Raw genomic sequence first — 25780 nt, forward strand, 5'->3', positions numbered from 1 at the left:
GAGTAATAATTTGCTGACAAAATGGGACAGCCACTTTGGAAGATTGCTTAGCACCTCTTACAAAAGTAAACATAATGTTACCATATGATCCTGCAATTTACACTCCTTAGTATTTACCTAAAAGAGTTGAAAACTCATGTCCAAGCAAAAACCTTCACAGGGATGTTTATAGGAGCTTTTCTTCACAATTGCCAAAACTTGGAAGCAACCAAGATGTATTTCAGTAGGTGAATGAATAAATAAACTGTGGTATATCCAGATGGTAGAATATTATACAGCACTAAAAATGAGCTATCAAGCCATGGAAAGATATAGAGGTAATTTAAACTCATATTACTAAGAGAAAAAAGCCAAAAGACTCTGAAAGGGTACATATTATAGGATTTCAAATATATAACATTCTGGCACTAAAAACATCTGTGCTTTCTAGAAATTAGGGATCATGAAGGAATTAAATGGTAAGGCAAAGAGAATTTCCTAGGGTAATGTAACATTGTATGTGTTATTATGATGATGGACACATGCCAATATATTTGTTTAAAGCCATAGAATGTGAAACAATAAGACAGAACCGGAATGTAAACTATGGCCTTACGGTGAAAATACTGTGTCAGTATAGGTTCATTGATTATAACAAGCATATTACACGGGCATGAAGTTAATAGTGAGAGGTGAGGCAGTGCATGTGTATGAGGGGGAGCAAGGCTATATGGGAACTTCTTGTACTTCCCATTCAATTTTGTTGTGAACCTAAAATTGCTCTAAAATAATAAAGTTTAGAATCAAACTTTTTTCAAAAAATCCATGGAACTGTACAGAGCTTTCACCTAACCCTCAGTTGGAAGTGATTGGTCTGCACTGTAATAATATGCTAAAAGGAAAATATTGTGAGAAGCAGCTAACAGAATTCTTAAATTCAGGCTTCCAAATGATGAATATTTTCAGTGGAAATTATATGATCACCTTCGAGAAAACTATTTGACAATATACATCTGTGTGAAAAGACATTTTCAAAGACAAAACATGTAAAATCTCATTTTAATTCAGCACTATCAGGTGAATATTTGGAATCAATTTTGATGATATGGAACACTAAGCATGAATCCCAATTAAGCAAAAATCTGTTCCCCAGAACAGAATTCCACTCTTCTCATTAGACTTATATTTAAAAAGACTTAGAAAGTTATATTCAACTATTATTACTTGAACTATATTTGAAATTCATCAACCAAAATATTGTGGAATTAAAAAAAAATTCTAGACACAATATGCCTTTCTCTTTTGTGTCACTGCCTCTTAAAGTTTTTTGAGGGGCGGTGGGTGGGTTTATTTGTCACTATTTGTTTTTTTTTTTTTTTTTACTTTCATCTCCATGACTTTTTTTATAACTGGTAGTTCATACCTACTAATCCTCTTCAAATAAAGGTCTTTATTCTACTCCTTAGTCATACTCAACCTCATACCTCTGTCTTTCATCACCTTATCTGCACAATACCAACCTGGTACCTGACAAAGTCTTGGGGACCCTAACACTCTTCCACTACAGCCAGATGATATTGCCAGCTCATTTCATTTGCTGTATCATAAGCATTCCTCTCTTTAAATGGCTTTCTTCCTGTGGCCCCCTTAATACCCATGTCCTTCCTCCAGCTTCTTGGGCTTTTTTCCCCTGCCTTTTCTTCAGAAATCTTACCTTTTACTTACCTTTTCTTTAGAGATCTCTTTCTTCCCTCACCTCCATAAATACAGCCTCCTGTCTGATTTAATAAGTTCCCAAAACTGCAATTTCCATCCTGATTGTCATAAATTGCAAAGATATATTTTATGATATATCACATTTTCTCCTAATATAACATATTATCTTTATAGCTTGCATCCTTGGGGTCATCTCCCTTTGTGTGTCCCACAGAACATCAAGCTTGGTATGTCCACATTTGAATTTATTCTTCTCACCCAGGAATAGTGATTCCTTCTCTATTTCCTCAGGGAAGGACATTACCATTTGCAGTTACACGGCTATAAACCTGGGGTCACTCTCTACTTTCTTTTACCACTAACATCCAGTCTGATCCCATTGATTCCTCCTCCTAGGAATTACATACAAGCTAGTTCTTTTCTAGTTCCCCAGGAGGTGGGGATATCACCATCATCTTTTATCTGGATCATGGAAATAACCTAATTGTCTCTCTGCCTCTAGCACAACCATCCATACTATACTGAGTGAGTTTCCTAGAATTTAAATCCTGTATAGGCAATGACATTTCCAGGGGGTCAGCAGAGGGAGGGAAAGATTTATTTGTTGTTTCTTAGGTTGCCATGTAGAAGAATTTTCCCAATACATCCTTGTGCTCTTGAGCTATATTGTGGCATTCACTTCTCCAAAAATAGGTAAAGTCTGTTTCATTGGTGGCTTTGGAAAAGTAACTGCTCACTGTAGCTCAAATATTTCCTTTCTCATCCTCTTGGAAGTCAAGTTCTTAACAAAATATCCCTGATGGTCTATTCCTCCACTCCTGTCCCTCTAGGAAGACTGATTTTCTAGCACTGCTCATGTCCATACATCCACTTCTGGGTTTCAGGAGAAGAAAGTATTATTCTGTCTGCTAACCTAAGCACCACGTGTCAATCTAAACATTCAGTAATAAAAGGGATATTTCATTTTCAAACTCTTTTACTCCATATTCTATCTTTCAATTAGTTCAAAATTTCTGTGGGATAAGTTTTGCTATTTCCTGGGTCCTATCAAGCCCCAACACTTGCTATTTTTACCAGCAAAATTAAGACACAGACAAGGACTGGCATTAGGGACAGAAAGAAAAGATTGGGACTCTTGGCAGGACCCCATATGGATTTTTTAAAAAGATTTTATTTATTTATTTATTTGAGAGATATATATAGAGAGAGAGAGTACAAACAGGGGGAGGAGCAGAGGGAGAGGGAGAAGCAGGCTCCCACTGAGTGTGGAGCCCTAAAATGCGGGGCTCAATCCCAGGACCCTGGGATCATGACCTGAGCTGAAGGCAGACACTTAACTAACTGAGCCACTCAGGCACACAGGAACATATGTTTTAATGGTAGTTTATAACAAGTGGGACACTTTTACTTCCACTTTTTACAGAGGCTTATATTGTACCTTATGGTTGTTTTTCACAGATGTGACTCTGGTTTTGTTTCAGACAGCCCACCAAGAGCTGTTTTTCTAGAGGCAGAACTGAACTTGCTTGTCTTTGGAAAATAACAGGTCGACTGAAATTTTGGCAAAAAGGAACCTTATCCTGTGAGCTATCACAGCCAGGTCTTGTAAATTAGTTCTAGAAAGCCTGCGCAAATTCCGTATCTTTGTGACTACTTTCTATGTATACGTTGGTCCAGGTAAGAGGACAGTAGAACATCTGATCTTATGGATTCCAGTGATTTGAGGGCCACACCTTTCATATGATTACAGATTGGCTCTTGGTTTGTTAACTATAAAATCTTTGAACATGTCTCTAGAATTCTTAGATCCAACATTGTCTTTACCCATGAAATGCTGTATGAGTTTATCAATAAACAAATAATAAAGGATGAAGTCCTTCACTTTGAAAAGAATCTGTGGGGGCACCTGGGTGGCTCAGTGGATCAAAGCCTCTGCTTTCGGCTCAGGTCATGATCTCAGGGTCCTGGGATAGAGCCCCACATCGGGCTCTCTGCTCAGCGGGGAGCCTGCTTCCCTCTCTCTCTCTCTGCCTGCCTCTCTGCCTACTTGTGATCTCTGTCAAATAAATAATAAAATCTTAAAAAAAAGAAAAGAATCTGTGATTTCCTTTTTGTAAATACAAAGAGAGTTTCCAAATCTTTGCTTGAAATGCTATCTCTTTGGTAGTTTAAAAAAAACATGCTTTTGTTTTATTATCAGAACAGAGAATGAGAAAATTAAAATTAAAATAAAAGGGAAAGGAAATCTTTCTTTAGGAAAAAGACTGAGATTTTAAGAAACAGTAGATGATAGCAATGAGGTTATGGGATGTCAGGATAGACAAATATAGGCAAATATAATAGGGAAGAGGAAATGCACTAGGAGAAACTGTCTTAATTAAGCTTTAATAAAGGAGACTATTTCTTCTTTTACTAAGCCAGTAACTAATTGGAGGTTGAAATAAATCCAACAGAGGATAAGAAGCAAAATCTGAGAGCATCTGTCAGAATCATGAATACAATGAAAATTGCCTTCTTGAAGTCACAAATAGAGCCCATAGTACAAGTTCTGGGGGAAGACATCCTTCAAAGACTGAGGAAGTCATAATAAGAGGTTATACAACATCAAGCAGATCTGTGAAAGGAAAAGGATATCAGGATAACATCCTCAAGGTATAATTAAATAAATTTTTAAAGTAATGCAGTCATTGTAAATGGAATTTATGTCTCTATTTGGATCACTTCTTTGAACACTAGATTTATATCAAGTGGACTACTTATATTTCCCTTTGCTAGCAAATAGGCTCCTCACTTTTAACATCTCCTATATAGAATATCCCATCACATCGATGCCTGTAATGCCACACTCAATCTTCATTGTTGTTAGTTGATCAAACAAAATCATTAGATACAGCCTCAGCTCTTCTTTTATACCATATATCCAATCTCTCCTCAAGGCTTATTGACTATATAATCAAAATGTGTCTAGAATCTAGCCACTTCTCTTCATCTCCACTGCTACCATTCTGGTCAAAGCCTGGATGCCTACCGTTGCTCTTAAATGCTTTTCCTGCTTCTGCTTTCACAACCGCACAATTCATCCTTAGCAGAGGAGTCAGACTGAAACTTTGAAAGCAGATCATGACACTCCTTTGCTCAACTGTAAAGGCAACACAGCTGTCATGGGTGCCAGGGAAGGAAGAATGGAACTGGGGAGAAGAATGTTTATGTGAATATTTAAGGCAGAATCTTTAAGCCATAATTTTTATTTCTTAAACCAGAAATAGTGGAATCTGAGTAAACACTGCAGTATTTCAGGATTTTATTACACATTACCACTCAACTGTCATACAGAAGTAAACATTGATATTTTACAAGCTAAATAACTCCAAATTATGATAGTGATAAACCAATAGCCTATTGCTCATAGTAATATCAAAGTAATTGCCACATGAGCTGTTTCTCTTTGCCTTTTACTTTTATATTTAGAACAAGATGATTACTCAAATGAATGTGAAATTGAACTGACCATTTGAAAGTTTTTTGAAAACCTATATAATAGTAAAAGAAATAAAATTTTATTTTTTTTCTAACCAGTCTGAAAATAAATAAAACCTAACATTATAAGCTTTGGCTATTAGAGATTAGAAACCTTCAATTTTTCATTTGAAACACTAACTTTCATATAGTTATTTTCTTAATATTATATTTTACATGCACATGTAAATTTGTACTCATAATCATTACAGGAAAGAACTTCCTAAAAATTAGTTTGATATCCAAAATAAAACATGTCTTTATCTGAAAAGATAAAAAAAATTGATAAACCTCACTCATAAATAAAAAAGAGAAAGGACCCAAATAAAATCAGAAATGAGAGAGAAGTAACAACTGATATCACAAAAAATACAAAGGATTATAAGAAAGTACTGTGAAAAATTGTATGCCAACAAATTGGACATCCTAGGAGAAATGGATAAATTCCTAGAAACATATAAACTTCCCAAATTGGATCAGGAAGAAATAGAAAATATGAACAGACTGATTAAAAGTAATTAAATTGAAATGATAATCAAAAAACTATCAAACAATGAAAGTCCAGGCCAGACAGATTCACAAGTGAATTCTAGCAAACATGTAAAGAAAAGTTAATATCTATTCTCAAACTATTCAAAAAAAAGAGAGAGAGAGAAGAAGAAGGAGAAGAAGAGGAATGAAATCTTCCAAACACATTCCACAAGACCAGCATTGCTCTGATACCAAAACCGGACAAAGACACCACACCCAAAAAGAAAAATTTTTGATGAATGTAGGTGCAAAATCCTCAACCAAATATTAGCAAAATGCATACAACAGTACATTAAAAGTGTCATGTATCACAATCAAATGGGATTTATTCCAGAAGTTCAAGGATGGTTCAATATTCACAAATCAATGTGATATCCCACATCAAGAATATGGATAAAAAACATATGACCTCAATAGACGGAGAAAAATAATTTGACAAAATTCAACATTCATTCATTATAAAAATAAAAAACTCTCAGTAAAGTGGGTTTAGAGAGAACATAACTAAACATAATAAAGCTCATATATAAAAAACCCAGGGCTAACATTTTATTTAATGCTGATAAAATGACAGTTTATCCTCCAAAATCAAGAACAAGACAAAGATGTCCATTCTTACCACTTTTATTCAACATAGTACTACACATCCTAACTACAGCAATCAAATAAGAAAAAGAAAAAAGAAGCATCCATCTTGTTAACAAAGAAGAATACTGTCCTATTGTAGATGACAAAATACTATACATAGAAAATCCAAAAGATTCCACCAAAAACTACAGGAAGGTACAAGTGAATTCAGTAAAGTTGCAGGATATAAAATCAGTACTCAAAAATCAGTAACATTTTTGTACACTAATAGCAAATTAACAAAAGGAGAAATTAAGAAAAGAATTCTATTTATAAGTGTACCAAAAATAATAAAATATCTAGGAATAAACCTAACCCAGTGCTGATATACCTATATGTGGAAAACTATAAAACAATAATGAAAGAAATTGAAGATGACACAAACACATGGATATTCCATGCTCTTGGATTAGAATATTGTTAAAATTCCATATTACCCAAAGATCACCTAAAGGTTCAATGCAACTCCTATCAAAATATTAATAGCATTTTTCACAGAACTAGAACAAATAATATTAAAATTTACATGGAACCACAAAAGACCCCAACTAGTGAAAACAATCTTGAGTAAGAAAAAAACTGAAGTTATCACAATTCTAGATTTCAAGATAAATCACAAAGCTGTAGTAATCAAAACATTGTTATTCTGGCATAAAATGGACTCATAGATCAAAAGAACTGAATAGAGGGCCCAGAAATACACCAACAATTATATGGTCACTTAATCTTTGACAAAGGAGGTAAAAAAGTAAAATGGGGAAAAGACAGTCTCTTCAATAAATTTGTGCCAGGAAAACTGGAAAGCTACCTGCATAAGAATGAAACTGAACCACTTCCTAACACCATACCCAAAAATAAACTCAAAATGGATTTGAGACTTAAATTTGAGACCTGAAGCTATAAAACTCCTAGAAGAAAACACAGGCAGTAATTTGACATCAGCCAAAGCAACATTTTTCTAGATAGGTCTCCTAAGGCAAGGGAAATAAAAGCATGACAGCAAAGAAAACCATCAACAAAACAAAAAGGCAACCTGGTGAATGTGAGAAGATATTTACACATGATATATCCAATAAGAGATTTATATCCAAAATATATAAAGAACTTATACAACTCAATGCCCAAAATGAAAACAATGCAATTAAAAAGATGGGCAGAGGACCTGAATAGACAGTTTTTTCGAGAAGATATATAAGTGGACAAGAGACATATGAAAAGACGCTCAACATCACTAATCATAAGGAAAATGCAGATTAAAATCACAATTAAGTATTACCTTACACCTGTCAGAATGGCTAGAACCAAAAGATAAAAAATAAGTGTTGCCAAAAATGTGGAAAAAAAAGTAATCCTTATGCACTTGGTGAGAATAAAAATTGATGCAGCCTTGAAAAGAGTATAGAGGTTCCTCAAAAATTAAAAAAAGAAATGACATATGACCCAATGATTCCATTACTGGGTATTTAACTAAGGAAAACAAAAACACTAATTTGAAAAGATATATACACTCCTATATTTATTGCAGCATTGTTTACAGTAGCCAAGATACAAAAGAAGTCTAAGTGTCTACTGACAGATGAATGGACAAAAATGTGTGTATCTTTATATCTCTATAAATAGATACACACATACACATATATATGTACATATACACACACAATGGTATATTATGTAGCCATAAAGAAGGATGAGCTCATGCAATTTGAAACAACATAGATGGATCTAAAGGGTATTATGTTAGGTAAAATAAGACAGACTAAGAAATACAAATATCATATGATATTTAAAATGTATGTATGTAGAATTAAAAAAAAACAAAAATGGCAGTGTATGGGTGATTCAGCTGGTTAAGTATCTGACTCTTGATTTTGGCTCCGGTCATAACTCAGAGTTTTGGGATATAGTCCCACATCTGGCTCTGGGCTCAAGGCAGAGTCTGCTTGAAATTCTCCCTCTCCCTCTCCCTCTGCACCTCCTGCTATGCTCCCTTGCACACTCTTTCTTTCAAATAAATAAAATTTTAAAAAACAACAACAAATTAACAAACAAAATTCAGAATTAGGTCTGTAAATACAGATGAGAAACTGATGGTTGCCTAAGGGAAGGGGAGAGGGAGATACAGGCTTCCACTTGTGGAATGAATGAGTCATAGGAATAAAATGCACAGCATAGGGAATACTGTCAATGATATTGTAATAGTGCTGAATTGTGACAGATGGTAACTACACTTGTAGTGAGCACAGCGTAACATATAGTGATGTTGAATCACTATGTTGTATATCTGAAACTAATGTAACATTGTATGTTAACTATTTTTTTAAAAAGCATAAAAAATAAAATGTGGATTTTTCTATTCATTTCTATCTATTCATCTCATTAGACAACTCCTAAAATGAGAGAATTCCTTAAGTAGATTGTTTCTGGTAAACATCTACCTAGTAATATGTCCCCTATTGTTTACAGTAATAGATATAAAATCAGATTCTTCCATCTTAAAAACAGTCAGCCATTATATAAAAGCAGATAATATAATCCTGGAATCCCAGAACATGTTTAATTTGCCAGAGTCCCTTTTAAGTTGCAAGCATAACCAGATACAATCCTTCATATGTAGTCTGACTAGTGTGGAGTTCCCCTGCCCCATACTATCAAATATTAACTTCATAGTACTTTGTAATGTACTCTCAGTATACTAATAAATGAATTCAGTAAAGTTGCAGGATATAAAAACAACACACAAAACTCAACTGAGTTTCTGTACACTAACAATCAATAACCCAAGAAGAAAATTAAGAAAACAATGTCTTTTACAATAGCATTAAAAAGCATAAAATATTTACAAATAAACCTAACCAAGAAGGTGAAATCCTCATACACTGAAAACCATAGGACATTGATAAAATAAGTTTAAAAAGGCACAAATTAGGGGCGCCTGGGTGGCTCAGTGGGTTAAGCCGCTGCCTTCGGCTCAGGTCATGATCTCGGGGTCCTGGGATCGAGTCCCACATCGGGTTCTCTGCTCAGCAGGGAGCCTGCTTCCCTCTCTCTCTCTCTCTGCCTGCCTCTCTATCTACTTGTGATCTCTCTCTGTCAAATAAATAAAAAATAAAAATCAAAAAAAAAAAAAAAAGGCACAAATTAGTGGGCAGATATCCTGTGTTTATGGATTGGAAAACACAATATTGTTAAGATGCCCCATACCACCTCACATTTTAGAATGGCTAAAATTGACAACTCAGGAAACAACAGATGTTGGCAAGGATGCAGAGAAAGCAGAACCCTCTTACACTGTTGGCAGGAATGCAAACTGGTACAGACACTCTGGAAAACAGAATGGAGGCTCCTTGAAAAGTTAGAAAGAGAGCTACTCTCTTTTGGACTCAATTGGACTATTAGGTATTAGGTATTTATCCAAAGGATAAAAACACAGTAATTTGAAGGGGCACATGCATCCCAATGTTTATAGAAGCAATGTTTGCAATGTTTGCAATGACCAAACTATGGAAAGAACCCAGGTGTCTACCAACAGATGAATGGATAAAGATGCAGTATATATATACAATGGAATATTACTCAGTCATCAAAAATGAGATCTTGGCATTTGCAATGATATGGATGGAACTAGAGGGTATTATGCTAAGTGAAAAAAGTCAGAGAAAGACAAATATAATATGATTTCATTCATATGTGGAATTTAAGAAACAAAACAGATGAACATAGGGGAAGGTAAAGAAAAATAAGATAAAAACAGAGAGGGAGGCAAATCCTAAGAGACTTTTAACTACTAGGGAACAAGCTGAGGTTTGCTGGAGATTGTGGGGGTAGGATGGAGTAACCAGATGATAGGCATTAAGGAGGGCACTTGATGTAATGAGCACTGGGTGTTATATGCAACTGATGAATTACTAAACTCTACCTCTGAAATTAGTAATACACTATATGTTAATTGATTTTAAATAAATTAAAGAAAAAAGATGTCCATACTAACCAAAGTGATCTATGGAATCAATGCAATCCCTATCAAATTTTTTTGAGTAGAAAAATCCATTCTAAAATTCATATGGAATTTCGAGGGACCAAAACAAGCATTAAAAAGAACAAAGTTGGAGATCTCACACTTCCTGATTCCAAAAAAATGTTAACAAAGCCACAGTCATTTAAAAATGTGGAAATAGCATGAAGACATATAGACCAATTGAAAAGAACAGAAAGCTGAGAAACAAACACTTATGTATATAGTCATCTAATTTTTTATAAAATGTGCCAAGACTACTTAATGGGAAAAGAACAGTCTTTTCTACAAAGCATTTTGGGAAAACTGGATATGCACATCCAAAAATAACCAAAACAAAGTTGGACTTAAACTATATACTAAAATTAACTCAAAATGGTTAAAAATCTAAATGAAAAACCCATAAACTCTAAAATTCTAGAACAAAACATCAAGAAAATCTTCATGACATTGGCTGTGTCAATGATTTCTTGGATATAATACTGAAAGCATCAGAAATAAAAGCAAAAGTAGGGAAAGGAAATACATTATACTAAAATGTTTCTGTGCAAAGGATACAATCCATGGAATGAAAAGGCAACAAACCTATGGAATGGAAGAAAATATTTGCCAATCATGTATCTCATAAGGGGTAATATCCAGAATATACAAAGAACTCCTACAACTCATCTACAAAAAAGCAAATAGCCTGGTTGAAAACTAGGCCAAAAACCTGAATAGATGTCTTTCCAAAGATAATACACAAATGACCAACAAGCATATAAAAATATCATTAGAGAATTGCGTACCAAAATTGCCTCACACCCATTCGGAGGAATATATTAGCACTGCTGAAGATTTAGATAAAATGGAACCCCTGTGCACTTCGGGTGGGATTGTAGAAGGTCAAAACCCATTATATTGCGGGGCGCCTGTATGGCTTAGTGGGTTAAAGCCTCTGCCTTCGGCTCGGGTCATGGTCCTGGGATTGAGCCCTACATCGGGCTCTCTGCTCCGCGGAGAGCCTGCTTCCTCCTCTCTCTCCCTGCCTGCCTCTCTGCCTACTTGTGATCTGTGTCTGTCAAATAAATAAATAAAATCTTAAAAAAAAACATTATATTGCTAAAATAGTATAGCATTTCCTTAAAATAACTACAAATAGAATTAATGTAAGCTATCCATCAATATCATTTCTAAATATATATCCAAAAGAATTAAAAACAGGGTCTTGAAGAGATATTTGCACACCATGCTCATCATGGCTTTTTCCACAATAGCCAAGTAGAAGCAACCCAAATACCCATCAAAGGTGAACAACACAATGGAATGTTCTTCATTCTTAAAAGGGAAAAGAAAACCTGTCACAAGAAATTTGAGAGCATTATGTTAAGTGAAATAAGACACAAAAGGACAAATTCTATGTTTCCACTTATATGGGATATCTGAAACAGAAAGTAGACAGACAGGTACCAGGGACTAGGGGGAAGGAGAAACAGGAAGTTTACTAGATGGTATAGAGTTCAGTTTTGTAAATGAGAAGATGTTACAGAACAATGTGAATATATAGTTCAACACCTCTGGACTGTACTCTTAAAAATGGTTAAGATGGCAAATTTTACATTATATGTTTTTAAGCACATTTTTCCAAGTTTTTGTTTATTTAATTTAATTAATTAGTTATATATATATATAAAAAGAAGATCGATATATGTTAGCCTATGTCAAAGAGGTTACTGCCTGTGCTCTCCTTGAGGATTCTAATTGTTTCCTGTCTCACATTTAGGTATTTAATTCATTTCGAATTTATTTTTGTATACGGTATAAGAAAGTGGCATAGTTTCATTCTTTCACATGTTACTGTCCAGTTTTCCCAACACCATTTGCTGAAGAAACTGTCTTTTTCCATTGTACATTCTTTCTTGTTTACAAACATCTTATTAAATATTAAATGCCAGATGTTGATCTAAATCCTACTGGCATAAGAGATGGGTTCTGTCCTGGACAGATTCACACTCTTCTTCCTGCTTTGTCAAAGATTAGTTGGTCATATACTTTTGGGTTTATCTGTGGGTTTTCTGTTTTATTCCCATTGATCCATGTGTTTTTGTTTCAGTACCATACTGACTTAATTACCACAGCTTTGTAATATATCGCGAAGTCTAGAATTGTGATGCCTCCAGTTTTACTTTCCCTTTTCAAGACTGCTTTGTCTATTCCGGGTCTTGGTGGTTCCATACAAATTTTAGGATTGTTTGTTTTAGCTCTGCGAAAAATTTTAGCACAACTTAAAAAAATTCCGTTCTACCTGAAGTTCATTTGAACCATGTGCTCATATAATTTGCTCATTTATTATACATGAATTGCTACACATTCCAATGCTAAAATCGTGCTTTTTATCCAGGCTGGGACTAGGGTAAAGGTAAGTGCCTTAGATGCAAAATTTAATGAGGAGTCAAAACACTCAGTGAATATGCTAAGTAATATTTTAATGCAATGTTTTTAAAAACATCAACATTAATGCTGAGAACACAATGATGAACAGAATTATCAACACTTAAACTTTGTCACAGTCTTACTAATAAAACCGAATTCATCTGATCAAAACCTCATCCATTTTCCTCATCTGCATCTCGGAACCCAGAATCCACTTTTCCTTTACTCTTATCTCTGAGGTGTTCTCCCTGGAAGAATTTGGTATACTTGGGCTTATCTTCTGTCCCAGTATGTCTTTCCCTTATTTTTGTTGATGTTTCAACCACACTCCCAGATACTCAAGAATTTGCATCTGAATCTGCTGAATGTACCTGAATCTGTGTCTTAAATCTGCGGCTAGTAGCCCATCTTCTCAGTCAACAGATATAACCATTAAATGTAAATTCTAATTCTAATTTTGGATTATAACACAATTCAACATTTCTGTTCCTGCTGATGCTCTCTCCTTATTTTACATAACAGTTGTGTTTGCAACCACTTTTATCAAAACAGTTTTCAATCTATTGCCAGTTAAAGATTGTTAAAGTACCTCCTTTACCACACCCTGCCTTCACTGCTACAATGCAATCTCTGGAAGGAATTTTTCTCTTCAGTACTAACCACTTCCCAAGAGCCAACCAATTCTTCTGTTAAATCTTCACTGATAAGTAAAGCTGGAAACACTCTCCCTACTTCTATAGGACCATGGAATTTTTGCACTAGTCACATGTGATTTAAATCTCTAGTTTTGATCTCATTCATTTCATCTCTTAATAAGGGATCTCTTATAAATCGTAAGCTCCCAAAAAACAAGGTCCATATATATAATATGTACTTACAATGTCAAGCAAAGTGTTGAAACTTTTGCTTTGTGTGTGTGTATGTGTGTGTGTGTGTGAGAGAGAGAGAGACAGAGGGAGAGCAAAAGAGAGAAAAGAGAGATGAATGAGCAAATAATCACTTTGAATCTCCTTATCTAATAGTTACCCCACATTATAGATTATATAGCACTATCCATTTAACTGCTGTGTAGAGTAGTTCATGAAACTTCAGAAATTAAATATCTCCCTAGGGAATTAAACATTTTTTATTTGTTTACAGGTTAGAAAGCTAAAATGTTTTAAGATGTTCAACATGTTTTCAGCCCAAGGGAAACACTAGAGTGCAACCAAATATATTAACACTGTCACTTTAAAATAAAGCAGATATTTTTTAGGCTTAGGATGATTATCTCGAGTATGCTTCTGAGAACGTGATACAATTTTTATATTAATGGAATTAATGTAAAATAATGTCCTACCAAAATGTTACTTTGACATATTATCACACAATACCCATGCTTATAACTAAAAAAACAAAAACTTTTATCTTTTACAGTAATAAGTGGACTTATACTGAAGCTGGAGAAATAGCTTTTCTTATATCTCAGATATTGCAGAAAAAAAAATACTCTTAAAAAGAGAGACATCCAGGGGCGCCTGGGTGGCTCAGTGGGTTAAAGCCTCTGCCTTCGGCTCAGGTCATGATCCCAGGGTCCTGGGATCGAGCCCCACATCAGGCTCTCTGCTCAGCGGGAAGCCTGCTTCCTCCTCTCTCTCTCTCTGCCTCTCTGCCTACTTGTGATCTCTGTCTGTCAAATAAATAAATAAAATCTTAAAAAAAAAGAAGAGAAAGACATCCAGAAAATACCTTATAGACTTCTAGTTGCAGTTTTAAGAAACAGCCAGTTATCTGACAAGTTTTCCCTGAGCTGCCCTACTGAGCAGTCCTCCAGGTTGGGAGCTATGTAGAGTACCAGGAAATGATGATTCCTGCTTTCAAAGAAACTACCATTTGGGGCGAACAAAAGCCTTTTAAATTATGTAAAAAATAAAGTACAACATAATACACAAAGCTATTTCTCATTTAAAAGCTCTCCAAGAAATTTTTGAAATACAGTGAGGATCCCCTATTTTAGGTTATAGGTTTTCCACTTGGGTTTGTAAGAATTGGTCAAATAAACTTATTAAAACTACATATGGCTTGTCCAGATGTTAAATAAATCTCAGTAGTCTGCAGTATTAAGAAATTCCAGCACTTCTTTTATACATGATTGAACAAAATGTCACATTGAGAATATGTCCCTAGGACCAGAATTGAGTGCAAAAGCAATTCTACTTAAGGCCATGATGGAATATCTGGTACTAAACTTACTTTCTAACTATATATAATTAGACAACTGGGAAAAATAAATAAGAAAATCGTTTTTTAACATCAGCTAATAGGAGTGGCTAGGCATTGCTTAAAGAAGAAAAATGGAAAAGGTGAGCCCCTTATTTACCCTGGCTTTATGATTAAAGGCACTTTCTGAGGCCCGGTGCCCAGAGGAGGATCCCAACTACAGCATAGAGGTTTGACTTAATTAAGATACAGAGATTGGAGATGGGAAGAACAAGACATCTAGAATCTGTGAATAAAGTAGCAGAAAGGAGGAAATTTTAGAGAAAGTACACCAGCAATCTGAATAGGGCTTCCATTAAGTCTTTGACTTAAAATAAAATTTTGGATATTAACCCTGTATTCAGATATATAATTTTCAAAGAATATACTCTTGATAGGAGTTCCAGCTGAAGAGGAGAGATATAAAGGAGAATGAAAACGTTTTGAAAAAAGTATGGCCAAAATTTTCTAAATTTGATAAAAACTATAAACTCACACATTCAGAAGTTTAATGAACTTTAAGCTACATAAACAGAGAATGAGATCAAGTTACATCACAATCAAATTGATTAAAACCATAACAAAGCAAAAGCCAGAAAAAATAATGTCTGAGTCAAAGAATCACTTCTTATAAATAAAGTTTATAAAGTTCTCATAAGAAACAATGTAAGCTAGAAGACCATGAAATGGCATTTTCTGATGTGCTAAAAAACAAAACAAAGCAAAACAAATCAAATTTGTTAACTAAGATTATATTAAAGAATTCAATTTGCTACTATTTTCTTAAGGACGTTTTGCATTTGTATTTATAATGAATATTGGCAATTTTTTGTAGTGTCTTTGTTAGGTTATAATAAAAGGTTTATACTGGTTCCATAAAACAAGTTAGTATTTTTTCCTTTTTAAATTTTTATTTGTGTAACACTGATATGTCTTTCTTAGAAGATTGATGGAATTTGCCCATGACCTGTAGTTCTCTTTGTGGGGAAAGTTGTGAAGACATAATAATCAAGATAGTGTGATACTGGCAGAAAAATATAGGCATAATGATGAGGGAACAAAATATAGTCCAGACATAGGTGTATATATTATGGACAATTGATTTTTGACAAAAGAACCAATGTAAAGTGTCAGTGGGGCTAAGGTAGTCATTTCAACAAACCATTTGATCAACACCATATATATATATGTGGGGGAGAGAACTCTTGATTCTTACATTATACACAAAAATTACCTTTAAATGGATCATGGACAAATGTAAAAGCTGTAACTATAAAACTTTAGAAGAAACTCACTTGGGAGCACATAAAGACCTTATAGATAGGTCACAAAAAAAGTGTAAAGGATAAAAATGGAAATATCTGACTTTACCAAAATTAAAATTTCTTTTCTTTCTTTTTTTTTTTTTAAGATTTTATTTATTTGACAGAGAGAGATCAAAAGTAGATAGAGAGGCAGGCAGAGAGAGAGAGAGAGAGAGGGAAGCAGGCTCCCTGCTGAGCAGAGAGCCCAATGTGGGACTCGATCCCAGGACCCCGAGATCATGACCTGTGCCGAAGGCAGTGGCTTAACCCACTGAGCCACCCAGGTGCCCTAAAATTTCTTTTCTTAAAAAAGATGAAGACTCAAACCATAAAACTCCAAGAAGAAAGCATAGATGAAAAACTCTTTTTATTAAAGATTTTTTTAAAGTAATCTCTATACCCAACATGGGACTCAAACTCATGACACTGAGATCAAGAGTCACAGGCTACAGAGACTGACCCGATTAGGCCCCCTAGTGAAAAATCTCTTTGACATCAGTCTTGGCAATGAGTTTTTGGATTTGACATCAAAAACAAAAAAGAACAAGTGAAACTACATCAAATTTAAAAGTTTCTGCACAGAAAAGAAAAAAAAAAGCAGTTAACAAAATGAAAAGGCAACCTACAGAATTGGAGAAAATTTGCAAATCATATACCTGATAAGAGGTTTATATCCAAAATATATAAAGAATTCCTATAATTCAATAGCCAAAAACATCCAATTAAAAATGGGCAGAAGATCTGAACAGATATTATTTCTAAGAAGACATACAGATGACCAACAGGAACATGAAAAGGTGTTCAAGGTCACTGATCATCAGGGAAATACATATACAAGGGATGAATGCCTCCAAATTCTAAAGGAAAATGATTTCCAATTTAGAATGGCATTCTAGTCAAAATATCAAACACAAGGAGACAATAAAGGCATCAAATTATGCATGAAATTTCTCAAAAATGTATCTTGTTTGTACTTGTTCTTGAAGCTTCTGGATGCTACATTCCACCAAAACAGGAGATTAATTGAACCAAGTCATAAATATGGATATTGTAAGCAGTAGTTGAATAAAAGAATACATGGGTAGAAGGCCCAGACCCCATCTTACTCCATAGAGTTGTACCAGCACTCCACGATTAGGTCCTATCTATAGGCATGATGATGGCTGTGTTGTATAAGTCTACCTGAAAAAAAGAAGGAAAAATGCTGAGCTTGGATTTCAGACAGTTCAAATCAGTATATAGTTGTAAGCCAAAAAAGAATGGCAGCTGAATTACAGCCACATGCAAGGGTGGCTTTGAGAGACAATGATAAGGAAAACATTCCCAATAGATAGACTTTTAAATGGTGCATCTGGCTTCCTCTTTGAATGGAAGGAAAAGTAGGCAGAGATGAAAACTATACATACATTTCTGGAAATTGACCAGAAGCCTGGCCAGCTGGCCAGGAACAGGGAAGAGAGACACTGGAATATTGGGCACAAAGACTTCTGAAGTGGAAACATATGGGTGGACATATGGTAAAGTCTCAAAGTGTCAAGAGTTTACTATCACATATTAACATATTTTAGAAAGCACCTGTCATGGAAGGACCACTAACAATGAACTTGCCAGTTGATGTGAGGCACATTTTCCCATTGGCCACCCTAGAACTAGCATGATGGGTACATGAACATATTTGCCAAGTGGTAGAAACATGTTTCATATTGGACCACCACCACGAACCCCATTTAATAAAGCCAATTTAGCTGCTGCATCTCAATATACAAATTGTCAGCAATAAACACTAAAACTGAGTCCCCTATATGGCACTTTTCCTCACAAAAGCCAACTTATTGTATGGTGGTAAGCTTATTCTTTTTGGCATCTCCCATGAGAAACCAATTCTTTCTCACACACACACACACAAATACAATTACAGGTATAGGCTCACTGTCTCTCCCTGTAGAACTTGAGCCAGGACTATTATCCATAGGTTACAGAGTGCCTAATTTGTAAGCCTAGAATCCCGCAACACAAAGCCTTTGACCAGGGCACCCACTTCACAATGAAAGAGTTGAATAAGTGGGCTCACATTTATGGTATCCATTGGTTTTGTGACATACCATACCAGTTGCTGTAATAAACACTGGAGTGATCCTGCTGAAATTGCAGCTAAAGCTCTTGCTCAGAGACAATAGATTCAAGAATGGTAGACTACCCTTCAGAATACAGTATACAAACTATAGCTAAAATCTCTGTGTGGCTGCTTGTCTAGAAGGAAAACACTCTGGGTCCAGGAACCAAAGTGTGGAAGTATAAGTAGTTCCACTCACCATTGCTCCCAATGACTCACTGGGGGAATTTGTGTTTCTCATCGCACTTCTCTGGTTTCTGTACAATTAGAGGTTCTGATCTAAAGAGGGGTGAACCCTTGCCAAAAGACAAAGTGAGGGTCTTCTTGAACTGTAAGTTGTGGATGTCCTTTGGGCATTTTGAACTTCTCTTGTTTGGAAACCAGCAAGTTAGAAAAGGAGTTGAAATCTTGGAAGGAATAATTTACCTTAATCCAAAGAAGAGGTAGAGTTGCTTTTACAAAATGGGAAAGAATGTATAAAACTCAGTTCATCCACTTGGGTATCTCTTGGGACTTCCTTGACCAATTATAACAGAATGGATACATGCCTAAAAAATGGGTAGTTTTCAAGGACTGAAATCCTTCTGGAGTGACAGTTTAGGTCACACCAGCAGGTAAGCCAATAAGACAGGCAGATAAAAACCCAAGAGTGAGGATGATTTAGAATAGATAGCAGTAGAAGGAGATAGTGAGTACAGGTGTGGGCCCTAAAACCAACCTCAACGATAGTCTGCAGGTTCACTAAAGCCTCTCTTCTAAGTTCCCCCTCAAGAAGAAAGACCTTTGTGGAGCTTCTCTATGAACATCTCTGGAAAAGTGTAATTATAATGTCTAAGTTGTGGACAGTGGTAGTCATGGAGGTATCCCACTCATCTCTTTTCATTAAAGCACTTGCTGTGAAAAGTATAATTAACTTCCAGGTGTAGCCCTTTCCATATCCTGCTGCAGGTCAATTTTTTTTTTTTTTTTTTAGCCAGAAAGCTAGGGTTAGTGTAGAACTCACCTTCTTTCAGTGAGTACAGTCTTACACTGCCTGCTGTCCAAAGTCTGAAAATAGCTGTCTTATTTCATCCAGTTTTTTAGTTGTTTTACATAGAAGAGTAATTTCTATATCAATTTGTCAGAAACAGAAAGCTGGTGAAATTTTAATACTATACTTCATAATAGCTTCCTCAGAAATCATATTATGTCCAAATGCATTCAAATTATAGTACAGAAGAAAATCCCCAAGTATTAAGTCTACTTTGGTTGCTTTCTTTTTCAACATTCCTCTGGCTATTCAAGGTCTTTTCTGGTTCCATAGAAATTTTAGGATTATTTGTTCCATTTCTTTGAAAAAAATGGATGGTATTTTGATAGGGATTGCATTAAATGTGTAGATTGTTTTAGGTAGCATAGACATTTTCACAATATTTGTTCTTCCAATCCATGGGCATGGAACATTTTTCCATTTCTTTGTGTCTTCCTCCATATCTTTCATGAGTTCTTTATAATTTTCTGAGTATAGATTCTTTGCCTCTTTGGTTAGGTTTATTCCTAGGTATCTTATGGTTTTCAGCGCAATTGTAAATGGGATTGATTCCTTAATTTCTCTTTCTTCTGTCTTATTGTGAGTGTATAGAAATGCAACTGATTTCTCTGCATTGATTTTATATCCCGACACTTTACTGAATTCCTGTACAAGTTCCAGCAGATTTGGATGGAATCTTTTGGGTTTTCCACATAAAGTATCATATCATCTGCAAAGAGTGTGAGCTTGACTTCTTTGCTGATTTGGATGCCTTTAATTTCTTTCTGTTATCTGATTGCTGAGGCTAGGACTTCTAGTACTATGTTGAGTAGCAGTGGTGATAATGGACATCCCTGCTGTGTTCCTGACCTTAGCAGAAAAGCTCTCAGTTTTTCTCCATTTCATAGATGGTTTTGATAATAATGAGGTATGTACTCTCTATCCCTACACTTTGAAGAGTTTTGATCAAGAAAGGATGCTTACTTTGTCAAATGCTTTTTCGGCATCTATTAAGAGTATCATGTGGTTCTTGTTCTTTCTTTTTTTTTTTTTTTCCATTTTATTTATTTTTTCAGCGTAACAGTATTCATTCTTTTTGCACAACACCCAGTGCTCCATGCAAAACGTGCCCTCCCCATTACCCACCACCTGTTCCCCCAACCTCCCACCCCTGACCCTTCAAAACCCTCAGGTTGTTTTTCAGAGTCCATAGTCTCTTATGGTTTGCCTCCCCTCCCCAATGTCCATAGCCCGCTCTCCCTCTCCCAATCCCACCTCCCCCCAGCAACCCCCAGTTTGTTTTGTGAGATTAAGAGTCATTTATGGTTTGTCTCCCTCCCAATCCCATCTTGTTTCATTTATTCTTCTCCTATTCCCCTACCCCCCCATGTTGCTTCTCCATGTCCTCATATCAGGGAGATCATATGATAGTTGTCTTTCTCCGATTGACTTATTTCACTAAGCATGATACGCTCTAGTTCCATCCACGTCGTCGCAAATGGCAAGATTTCATTTCTTTTGATGGCTGCATAGTATTCCATTGTGTATATATACCACATCTTCTTTATCCATTAAGAGTATCATGTGGTTCTTGTTCTTTCTTTTATTAATGTATTGTATCGCATTGATTTGCAGATGTTGAACCAACCTTGCAACCCTGGAATAAATCCCACCTGGTCATGGTGAATAAACCTTTTAATGTACTGTTGGATCCTATTGGCTAACATTTTGGTGAGAATTTTCGCATCTGTGAACCAATATTTTAACTTAAGATATTTGCTTCTCATACCTTGTTTCAAAACAAATACTGTCTTAACAGAAATGGTAAAAATTAAGCTTCCTCTTTTCTTCTACATCCAGATGTTATTTCCAGACAATAAGATTTGCTAAGTGAAGGGATTTGAAAAAGCAAAGGAAGGCTATTTGAGTTCTAGGGAACATTCACAAAAAGTGAAAATAAAGATAAACTTGTATTAAAATAATACTAAAATTTGTATGAAAACACAAAAGGCTCCAAATAGCTAAGCAATCTTGAAAAGAAGAAAAAAGTGGAAGCATAATAATTTCAGTTCAAGTTATATTACAAAGCTGTAGTAATCAAAACAGTATGTTACTGGTACAAAAATAGACTCATAGATCAATGGTTCAGAATAGAGACTCCAGAAATATGCCCATGATGTTATGGTAAATCAATCTTTGACAAAGGAAGGAAGAATATGCAATAGGAAATGGTTTCAGGAAATGTGGACAGCTACATGGAAAAAGTGAAACTGGACCACTTTCTAACACCAGCCCCCAAAATTAATTTGAAATGGATAAAAGACCCAAATGTGAGACCCAAAACCATAAAAATTCTAGAAGAGAGCACAAACAGTAATTTCTCTGACATTGGCCATAGCAACATTTTTCTAGAAAGATTTCCCATGGCAAGGAACACAAAAGCAAAACAAACTATTGAGACTACATTAAGATAAAAGACTTCTGTTCAGCAAAGGAAACCATCAACAAAAGTAAAAGACAACCTGCTGAATGGGAGAAGATATTTGTAAATGACATATATAATAAGGGTTTCATATCCAAAATACATAAAAAACTTACACAACTCAACACCAAAAAACAAATAACCCAATTTAAAAATGGCAGAAGAAATGGATTGCTCCAAAGACATACAGATAGCCAACAGACAGATGAAAACATACTCAGCATCACTCATCAGTGGGAAATGCCAATCAAAACCATAAGATATTAGCTCATTTAGCCACCTGTCAGAATTGCTAAAATAAAAAACAAAAGAAACAAGTGTTGTTGAGAATGTGGAGAAAAATAAACCCTCATTAACTGTTGGTGGGAATGCAAACTGGTTCAGTCACAGAAGAAAGCAGTATACAGTTTCCTCAAAAAAATTAAAAATAGAACTATCACATGATCCAGTAATTCTACTATTGAGTATTTACCCAAAGAAAATGGAAACACTAATTCAAAGAGATCCATGCACTCTGATGTTTATCGCAGCATTATTTTCAATAGCCAAGATACAAAGCAACCCAAGTGTCCATCCACAGGTGAATGGATAAAGTTGTGGTATACATACACAATGGAGTATTACTCAGCCAAAAAAGAAATGAAATCTTACCCATTTACAACAACATAGATGGATCTAAAGGAGATAATGCTAAGTGAAATAAATGAGTCTGACAAATACTGTTATGATTGCACTCATAGATGGCATTTAAGAAATAAATGAACAGAGAAAGAAGAAAGAAAAAAAAACCTCTTAAATATAGGGAATGAACTGGTGGTTATTATAAGGTGGGTTGTAAAATAGGTGAAAAGGATTAAGAGTACACTTATTGTGGTGAGCACAGAGTAAAGTATAAAACTGAATCACTATATTACACACTTGAAACTAAAATAACATTATGTTAATCATACTGGAATTAAAAAAATAAATTTTAAGAAAAATGTTAACAATTGTAGAATTTGGATGAAAGATACAGGAATCCTTTGTGTTATTCTTGTACCATTTGTGTGTGTGAAATTATTTCAAAATAGTATAAAAACAGCAGTATATTGAAACTAACAGATTGTGTTGAGTCAAGGAATGAAAAAAGTTCAAAATGGGGAAATACATGCATATAAAAAGAAGTCAAAATATTTAAGAAAAGAGAAAATCTATCCACACACACCATCTCAATAGATCTGGTAAAAAAAAAAAAAATTAAATATTGGGTTATGGACACTGGGTTGGGTATGTGCTATGGTGAGTGCTATGAAGTGAGTAAGCCTGATGATTCACAGACCTGTACCCCTGGGGCTAATAATACATTATATGTTAATTTAAAAAATTAAAAAAAATTTTAATAAATGAATGTTAAGCAATATTCAACATCCATGTTTTTAAAATTCACTCAATTCTACTCCTGAAGCCAAGAGTAGAATTACACTATATGTTAACTTACTAGAATTTAAATAAAAATTTGAAACAAAATAAAATAAATAAAACTACCTTAGTTAAGTGGAAATAGAAACTACACACTTAATGTATCATCTAAAAGTGAAATTCTGCCTTAGGTATATACTAAAATTTAAAAAAAAAAAAAAAGATGTGAGCAAAGGGGGCGGGGCAGAGGGAAAGGGAGAGAGAATCTCAAGCAAGCTCTGTGCTGAGCATGGAGCCCTACAGAGGGCTTGATCTCAGAACAAGAGATCATGATCTGAGCCAAAATCAAGAGTCTGAGGATAAACTGACTAAGCCACATAGGCACCCCTTGAATCCAAATTTGAGTGCAATGCTTCTATGTTTTCATATCTCTAACTTCCTCAGCTCAGTTTATTTGATTTGTAAAATAAGTTTTCATTTGTTTTGTACCTTCCAAAAATGTGCTAAAATTCCTCAGTAACTCCAATTCCTTAGTAACTCCAAGGTATCAGCCCATGTTTACCATGGGTTTATTTTTCAATGTATTTTCAAAATGATGACATGGATGTATAGAGGATAGCATGGATTTTTGTTTAGGTATTTAACAAATGACTACCTTAACTTGAATAGGTTTTTTTTGTTGTTGTTGCTATCTCTATTTGCTTCTCTAGATAGTAATCATCTTATAAAAATATTTTTCAAAATCAATTTTTCTTATAGTATTGAAGAGCAGGTATTTATCTATGTAACTATCTGTGTCTATCCTAGGTAGAATGGAAGTCTTGGATCACTGATAAAAGCTTGACCTAGACCATGGCCTCAAAAGACTGGTGAGGACAGGAAGGTGTGAATATAAACAAAGGAAATATAAGTGGCAACCTCCCACTAATCACCAAACTAAAATTCTAAATCACATAAGGATATCTGATAAGGCAACAATATAAATAATTGGAGCTTGCAAAACTCAAATAAGAGAAGAGATATTTTAAAATAAGCATGCCTGAACCATGAGAGACTATAGACTCTGAAAAACAATCTGAGGGCTTTGGAGGGGATGGGGTTGGAGGTTGGGTAAGTCTGGTGATGGGTAACATGGAGGGCATGTATTGCATGGAGCACTGGGTGTGGTGCATAAACAATGAATTCTGGAACACTGAAAAGAAATTTAAAAAATAAATAAAAATAAATTAATAAATAAAATTAAAAAAATAAGCATGCCTGAAATTCACAGAGAGGTCAACATGGAATATTAACACTGCCTCTGTTACAAACAGATGAAAATGTTGGATAAATGAGATTAAAAAAAAAGGAAACATAGTAACATAGCCTAGCAGGAACTAAACTGTGACTTTACTAGAATGCTAACACAGAAGCAGAAAGTAGAGTTGGGCTTCTGGAAGGTAAAAGGAACTAAAACAGCACAGAAAGAAATGGTGAAATAGGCAAGGAAGCCAGAAGTGAAGCAACAATATTTAAAAGGTAAAAAGTTTTGGGAGTCTGGGTGGCTCAGTCAGTTAAGTGTCTGCCTCTGGCTGGAGTCATGATCCCAGGGTCCTACGATCAAGTCCTGCACTGGGCTATTGCTTAGTGGGGAGTCTGCTTCTCTTTCTCCCTCTTCCACCTGGGCTCTCTCTCCCATACACACATACATACATACATACACACACAAATAAATAAACAAATAAATAAATCTTTAAATATATATATTTTTAAAGTATGAAAAGTCTCTCCAGATTTCTAGAATAATGACAGCGTTTAGGTAGGGAGACAACACGCAGTTCACATTTTAGAAATGGAGCCAATCTACTTGCTGTTCCCATGAGTGCCTCTGTCAGAGCCCCAAATTCCCACAGAGCTGGTCATGCCAAGCCATGATTATTTAGCCTTATTGTGCACTGTAGAGAGGGATTTACTAATTAACATACTAGCAAGAGAGTTCATTTTACATTTTTAGGTAATCAAGAAGCAATTAATTAGTAATGCTGACAAACCAGGACAAATGGCCCGATGGCAGGTACACAAGACTTGCTGGACTGGCATGCGTAGGGGCAAATCTCTGGAAGTCAGGATCAGTAGCAGACTTGCATGGCCTCCAGGATCAGTAGCAGGCTGGCATGGCCTCCATTGCCTGTCACAAGACTGGCAGCACAGAGCAACCTGGCAGGACCAGTCACCAGTCTCCACGAGGGGGAGCCTGACAGTTGGGCCATGGGGCTTCCAGATAGTTCATTAAAAAACTACTCATTCCTCTGATGTTATCTCAGGTTGTAATATCACATCAATACAGTGTGACAGAATGTGGATCCATTCAGGGACATTGGTGTCCCTGTTGGAGGGAAACCAACAGACATCTCCCCTCTAGGAATGAGACGTCTTCTGCCAGGAAGTAGAGGCCCGCCACTCC

This window comes from Meles meles, chromosome 2, assembly GCF_922984935.1.
Source record: "Meles meles chromosome 2, mMelMel3.1 paternal haplotype, whole genome shotgun sequence".
Taxonomy (NCBI): domain Eukaryota; kingdom Metazoa; phylum Chordata; class Mammalia; order Carnivora; family Mustelidae; genus Meles; species Meles meles.